Source organism: Lathyrus oleraceus, chromosome 1, assembly GCF_024323335.1.
Source record: "Lathyrus oleraceus cultivar Zhongwan6 chromosome 1, CAAS_Psat_ZW6_1.0, whole genome shotgun sequence".
Taxonomy (NCBI): domain Eukaryota; kingdom Viridiplantae; phylum Streptophyta; class Magnoliopsida; order Fabales; family Fabaceae; genus Lathyrus; species Lathyrus oleraceus.
Window position 1 is genome coordinate 142,094,567 of NC_066579.1, and position 7,414 is coordinate 142,101,980.

At 40.5% G+C, this 7,414-nt stretch overlaps 1 non-coding gene across 1 annotated transcript; it reads left to right on the forward strand.

Annotated features, from left to right (window-relative positions):
- The first annotated feature begins 880 nt into the window (after positions 1–880).
- On the forward strand, positions 881–987 carry LOC127116736 (small nucleolar RNA R71). Its single transcript, XR_007801531.1, has one exon. It is a non-coding gene; the product is annotated as a small nucleolar RNA R71 (small nucleolar RNA).
- The last annotated feature ends 6,427 nt before the right edge of the window (positions 988–7,414 follow it).

Sequence of the window (7,414 nt, forward strand, 5' to 3'; positions counted from 1 at the left end):
CCTCTTAGAAGTTTCAGGTTCACTTAATCTAGGGTTTAAAGGCTCCTTATAAGCGGTTCCACTTCGTAGAGTAATGGCATTAGCTTGCCCTTTCGGGTTTTGTTGAGGTTGTCCAGGGAACTGTCCTCCAGGGGTAGTCTGTGGGGCTTGGTTTAACGCTACCTGAGAGATCTGGGTTTCAAGCATCTTATTATGAGTAATGATTTGATCAACCTTGGTTCCTAACTGGGTAATTAGTTCGTTAACATGGACGCTTTGGTTCATGAACTCTTTGTTTTTCTGTTTTTGAGCAACGATGAAATCTTTTACAATTTCTTCAAAGCTCGGGTTTGGCGGTACAGGTTGCATAGGTTGATTTGTTCTAGGGGCTTGGTAACCTTGTTGTCTCGGAGGTGCGGTATTTTGAATAGGGTTATTATTTTTGTAGGAGAAGTTTGGGTGATTCCTCCATCCAGGGTTATATGTGTTAGAAAATGGGTTCCCTTGGGTATAGTTCACTTGCTCAGTGTTGGTTTCATTTAACAGATTGCATTCGGCGGATTGGTGTCCTTGCGTTCCACATATCTCACAATTCGGCGAAACTGCGGCTACAGTATTCGGAGTTGTACACATATGTTCGACTCTAAGGGCCAACGCGTCCATTTTAGCCTGCATCATGTCTATAGAGCTTAGCTCATGTATTCCTCCTTGGGCTTCCTTCTTTTCCACTGTCGCTCGTTCTACTCCCCATGATTGATGGTTTTGGGCCATATCCTCGATAAGGGCACTAGCTTCAGGGTAAGGTTTATTCATCAGTGCGCCACCAGCGGCAGCGTCGATGGTCATCTTAGTGTTATAATGAAGTCCATTATAGAAGGTTTGGATGATTAGCCAATTCTCTAAGCCATGGTGTGGGCATGCTCTTAATAGTTCTTTATATCTCTCCCAGGCTTCGAACAACGACTCTCCTTGGAGTTGGGTAAATCTAGTTATAAGGTTTCGAAGAAGAGCGGTCTTACTTGGGGGAAAATATCTAGCAAGAAAAACTTTCCTAAGGTCATCCCAAGTTGTTATTGAATTGGGTGGAAGGGAATCTAACCATGATAGAGCTTTATCTCTGAGGGAAAAGGGAAATAATCTTAAGCGTATCGCCTCAGGAGAAGCTCCATTGGTTTTAAAGGTGTCTGCTAACTGAAGAAAGTTTTTTAAATGTTGGTTTGGGTTATCAGTAGCGAGACCTGAGAATTGTCTCTGTTGCACTAATTGCAGCAGGGATGGTTTAAGTTCAAAATTATTGGCTGGGATAACGGGGTTTACTATACTGGAACTAGGTTCCTCGTTTGATGGTTGGGCGAAGTCCTTAAGAGGTCTTCGGTTTTGTTCTTCGGCCATAGCTATCCTATTCCTATGGAAAAATAAACGTGCGCGAGCGTAACGTTCAGGTTCAGCTAGAGGGTCTACTAAACTTCCGGCACTGCGAGTCTTTCGCATTGACCGGTGGGTAACAACCTTAGTCTAAACGGTATAACTACAGGGTAATGAAATTTGACGAAATTGGTCCCCGGCAACGGCGCCAAAAACTTGATGCGTGTTTTTCGCAAGTGTACGAATCACGTCAAAGTAATATAAAAGATTATCGAATCCACAGAGACCAAGTGTCAATCTATCAAACCTGTTGTTATGGTGTGTATCTAAGGCAACTATTTTTAAGGGTTTTAATAAGGGTGCAATGGTAAATAAAATTATAATTTTAAATAATAAATAAAGACAGGCTCGAATGTAATTCACGCAATCAATGATAATCCAGTACTTGTTAGTGGAACTACTTATGGGCAATGTTTTCTCCTTTGAAAAGAACTAATTTAACAGGAACTGTCGCTTTCGCGTATTCAGAACCGAGTTGTACTCTCTAATCAACCCCTCCTATTGTCACGGATAAAAAGGTGCGTACTGCGTTAGAGTAGTAAACCTATTTTTAAGAAATATAGTATCTTAACTAAGTTGAAAAGTATTTTAACTTGGACTTCTTAGCAAAAAGAGGTTCTTACGAACCAGAGTTTAAACTTCCTAACGCGTCCGAAAATCGTTTTAAAATCTCTTTTCTTTTTAATCTAAAATCTCCTAATAAACTAGACAAAGCGCTTTTGGCTGTTTTTGAAATAGTTAAAAACAATTACTTGAATTGAAAGATAAAATAGCCCTTAGGTGTTTCCACGAACAATTATACTGATTACTGGTTTAATTACGATCCTCACATTCTAACCTTTATAGAATTAGTTAGACATGATAAAGTAAATATTCTTTTTATAGTTTTTCATAAAAGTAATTTAAAGCGAGTGCGGATAATAAACAAGGTAAAGTGCGAGTGCAGGAAATAAACAACGTAAATGTGCGAGTGCAGGAAATAAACAACGTAAATGTGCGAGTGCAGGAAATAAACAACGTAAATGTGCGAGTGCAGGAAATAAACAACGTAAATGTGCGAGTGCAGGAAATAAATAAAAGTAAAATACGAACTTGAATTAAAATGGCGGCAGGATTAACTTCCTCCAGAGTGCTCCAAAAACTCGAACCACAGACAGATCACAGACTCGATCACTCGATTGCAGAGGCACCCCGATGTGGAATGGCAACTACTTTATAACTGATATATGCCTAGAGAATTCTAATTCTGGATGAAGAAAAACGAAAATCTAAGGTCCTATTTATAGTAAAAACTGAAAGCATGAAATGACAGGGACGCCCCTCCACTAAAAAGTGGAGGTTACTGATTTTGGCCTTGTGGCGCCCGCCACAGGCCTATGGCGCCCGCCATGGTCCCTACAGGGGATGATGGAGTGGGGATCGTGGGTCTTGACGGTTGAGGAGTGGTCTTGAGACGTGGCCACGTCATGGCTAACCCCATGGCGCCCGCCACGGTGGGTGCCGTAAGTGCAAAACGCTGAATTTCTAGGTTTTCGCCCGTTTTCACTCCTTTTTCGCTCCTTTTCCCGATTCAAGCTCCGATTATTATAAAAACCTGAAAACATAAGAAAACAAAGAAATAACAAAGCAAAACAACAATAAAAGCTAAGAATGCACGCGAAATCGGAGTCAGAAATACGGTGAATTTTAGTGTGATCAACATCCAACATGATCATCATACAAAAAATCAGAATCAACAAAGATCATTTGATGTGGAAATTAAATTGCACAAGTTGAACAACCAAATGTGTGACACAAATTGTCACACCATACAAACACATGCATAAAACAGAATTGGCAAATGAGAAAAATGCACAATTAAGCCTCAAAGGTCCAGCAACATGTCAAGAAGCATCATGCAAAATTTCAAGCAATTTGGATCAATATCAAGCATTTCATGATAGAAAGAGCAAGGCAAGGTCATAAAAACACCTATGTTCAAATAGTCTAACACCAACAGAAATCCAGCCATGCACAACTTTTGAAATCATCATCAAGAAAAACTAGACAAACAGAGGATCATTTTGCAAAAAATTGGGAATGATTTGAGCCATTTTTCAATTTGTTATGGATTTATGAAGTTGGAAGAGAAAATGAAAATCAAAATGGAGCATAGCATGGCAAATGGAGGGAAAAGGCATAATGCTGGAATGATTTGAATAATTGTCACATGCCAGAATCGAACACGGTAACAATTCAAATGAGCGTGCGCCAACACAAAACGACACCGTTTTGCCTGAAAACCCTAGCGAACCCAGAATGGACGCAAATCCGACGCTACTCCGACGCTAGTATGAAGATCTTCATCTTCTTCATGAAGATGAAGATGAACAGCATGAAGGTTCATACACAAATTTCCAGATTTTCCAGAATTCTCCAGAATTCAACAAAAAGCATACCAAATCAAAGCTCATGCAATGTACATCAATAATTCATGGTCAATTCATGCTAAAACATCCTATATTGTGCAAATCGATCAAAAACATATTTGACATGAAAATTTCAATCACACATATTTCACTCAATAATGCATCATTTCATGTGATTTTTAGCTCAGAATCATCAGTGAAGAGAGATCTACAAGAATATACACATGAATTGGATAATTGTGAAGGTCGAAAAACCTACCTCTTGAAGAGCAGGTTCTGATTTTGCACGATCCAAAGCTCCAAATGATCCAAATCTCCTCCTGAATACTTGTGATGATGCTTGATGAAGAAAAGGAAGCTTGGAAACGTGTAGATCTAGCTCAAATCTCAAATGTCATGGCAAGGTTATTGAACTTCAAGTGCTCGAAAATGGCTCCAATTCTTCAAACAATTGATGGATTCACACTCAATTACACTCATTGATCATGAATCTTCAACAAAAACAAGGTGTTATGTTGAAGAATTTTGAAATTTGATTATGAGAAATTTTTGGAGGGAGAGAAAAATGTGAGATCTAGATCCAAAAAACCCACCAATTCTGTTGTGATTATCAATATATACTCTTCACTAATCACATACTAATCAAAATTAGGCATGGCTTAGTTCAAATTAAACAAGATAAGGTGTTATGACCAAAACTTGAAAATTGGAGGGTGCATGGCTATTTCCACGTGAACAGTACCATGTAGCTGATAATTTTCACTCAAAATCAATTTTTAAACACAATGGCAATGGTGGAAAGCTCTCATGATGCATCAATTTTAAATTTCCAAGTTTCCCTCCAAAATTGACTTGAATGCACAAATGATCATGCTATGGAAATTCATGCAATGTGATGGATGTTTTGGAAACTTCATGTCATGAGAAGAAAAATGCAAAAAGAACCACCAAATTTGGAGTTTTGGTTCAAAAGATATGGCCATTTGAAATTTCAAGCACACTTTGCAATGATTTGATCAGAACTCCTTGACCATTCATCAGATGCTCATGATCTTGGACTTTTTGGAAATGGGAGAGAAAGATATTCAACTTTAATGTTGGACAAAATTTCATTTGAAGCTTCTTTGATGTTGGAAAGTCAAGCTGAAGTTGGTCCAAAAACTTGCCATTTTTGGAAACTTGAAATTACAGGTCACTTTCCATTTTTGGAAACTTTTGATCTGGCTTCAAAATCTTCAAGGTAGATGTTTGACATGATGAATAAACTTCTTTTGGACATGAATGAAGTGTCTCAAACCATTTCTCCACCTCCTAGCCCTCAGTTGACTTGCAGTTGACTTTTGTGGGCCTCAGATGACTTGGACATGTACTGATGACTTTTGAGCCTCTAGCCTTTGGTCAAGTTGCTTCAAAATGATCCTTGATTCACACAAACTCTCTAGGACAACCATAGGGCCTTTATCTCATGGAAATGCTTGGCTCTTTTGCACTGAGCGATTTCTCCTGATGCCAGCCTTGACTGATGAAATGCAATGTACTATGTAATGTTAGTGTAATGTCAATGCAATGGTAATGACCTACAAATGAAATGAATGTACAAATGGGGGTGCAAATTTGAGGTGCTACACTGCCTTCCCATGCTCGGGCAATGGGTTCTTCTTCAAATTTGGGCCTACGTCCTCAAAGAACAGTATCCCACTCCCCACAAGGTCTTGCACCTTGGTCTTCAATGAAAAACAATTCTTCACGCCATGTCCGGGCGCACCAGAATGATACACACAGTGAAGTTCGGGCTTGTACCACCATTGGGGATTGGCTGGCACAGCAGGAGGATCACGAGGAGTTATCAGCTTCCTATCGATTAAGGAAGGATGAAGTTCAGCATACGTCATAGGAATCAGGTCAAAAGTCACCCTCTTCCTCTCATAGTTGCTGGTGCTAGTGTTGCTATTGTTGCGAGGCTGGTAAGCCTGTTGTTATTGACGATGTTGTTGTTGTGGTTGTTGAGCTTCTCTGAAAACAGGTGCTATATGAGCCACCTGGTGTTGGTTAATAGTGGGTCGTATCTCTTTCCTCCTCATAGAGGGCCTTCTCTTGACATGGGAAGAAACAACATGAGTCTCCCCTTCTTTCTTCCTGGCAAATCCCCCATATTTCTTTGCCGATGAGCTATCGTCACGAGATAAACGTCCTTCGCGGATTCCTCTTCTAGCCTCATCCCCATATTCACTATTTCGGTGAAGTCCGAGGGAGCACTAGCAATCATGCGCTCATAGTAGAAAGAGATCAAAGTCTTCAAGAAGATCTTTGTCATCTCCTTCTCCTCCAAAGGTGGCACTATCTGAGCTGCCAATTCCCTCTAATGCTGGGCGTATTCCTCGAAGGTCTCCTTGTCTTTCTGGGACATTCCCCTCAGCTGATCTCTTTCCGGAGCCATATCCATGTTGTATTTATACTGCTTCACGAAAGCCTCTCCTAAATCATTGAAAGTGCGGATGCTTGGACTCTCTAGCCCCATATACCAACGGAGTGCAGCACCTGTCAGGCTATCCTAAAAGTAGTGAATCAGCAGTTGATCATTATCTGTTTGGGTTGACATCTTGCGAGCATACATCACAAGATGGCTGAGTGGACATGTATTTCCCTTGTACTTATCAAAGTCAGGCATTTTGAATTTAACTGGGATTTTTACGTTGGGCACCAATCATAATTCAGCAGCACTCTTCCCAAAAAGGTCCTTACCTTTCAAAGTTTTCAACTCCTTGCGCAACTCAAGAGATTGATCTTTCATCTCATCCATTTTCTCATATACGTCCGGGCCTTCAGATGGCTCGGAATGATAAATGGTGTCTTTTACACGCGGGAGAGTGTGCACAACGGGAGGTGGCACAGACAGGACCGGGTTAGATGCCGACATAGAAGCAAGAGTGGGGGAAAAACCCTATGGCATGAAGTTAGATGGCATTCCCCAAGGGAATCCAACATGCATACTAGTAGCGAAGTGGGCGGTGGCAGCAGACACTATTGAGGTAACCACTTCGGAGACGACAGTCCTCGCGGGAGGAGTTGCAGGAGTTGGAGAAGTTTGACTTTATGCAGCAAGGACTGACTCCATCATGGCAGTCAGCCTGACAATATCCTCTTTCAGATCCTTGTTCTCTTGTTCGAGGTGTTCCATGATCTTCTGATGATTTGCTCGGGTGTTGTACCGGTACGTCAGCTTGTCTTCAAAATAAATAAAGAGCAAAGAGTTAGACCACTGTATCAGGAGCTCGGAACCAAAACCTGCTTATGCATATGATGCATGCAATGTCGTGCACATAATTTACTTTTTTATCAGAGGAACTTTATAGAGATCTATTTACAAATATTTGAAAATATTGAAGTTTTTTAGACATATATGGAATACTCATAGCAATATAATATTTGGAAACTTTTTACACCAAAGAAGTAGTACAGTCTCGGTAACCAAATACAATACAAGAGAAAAGGAGAATAGACATCCTATGGAGCCCTAGAAGCAGTCGTTTAAAGCCTTCGAGATCAGAAGATACGTCACACGAAGCCTCTTCACCTCTCTCTCATAAGCTGCTTCCATGTCG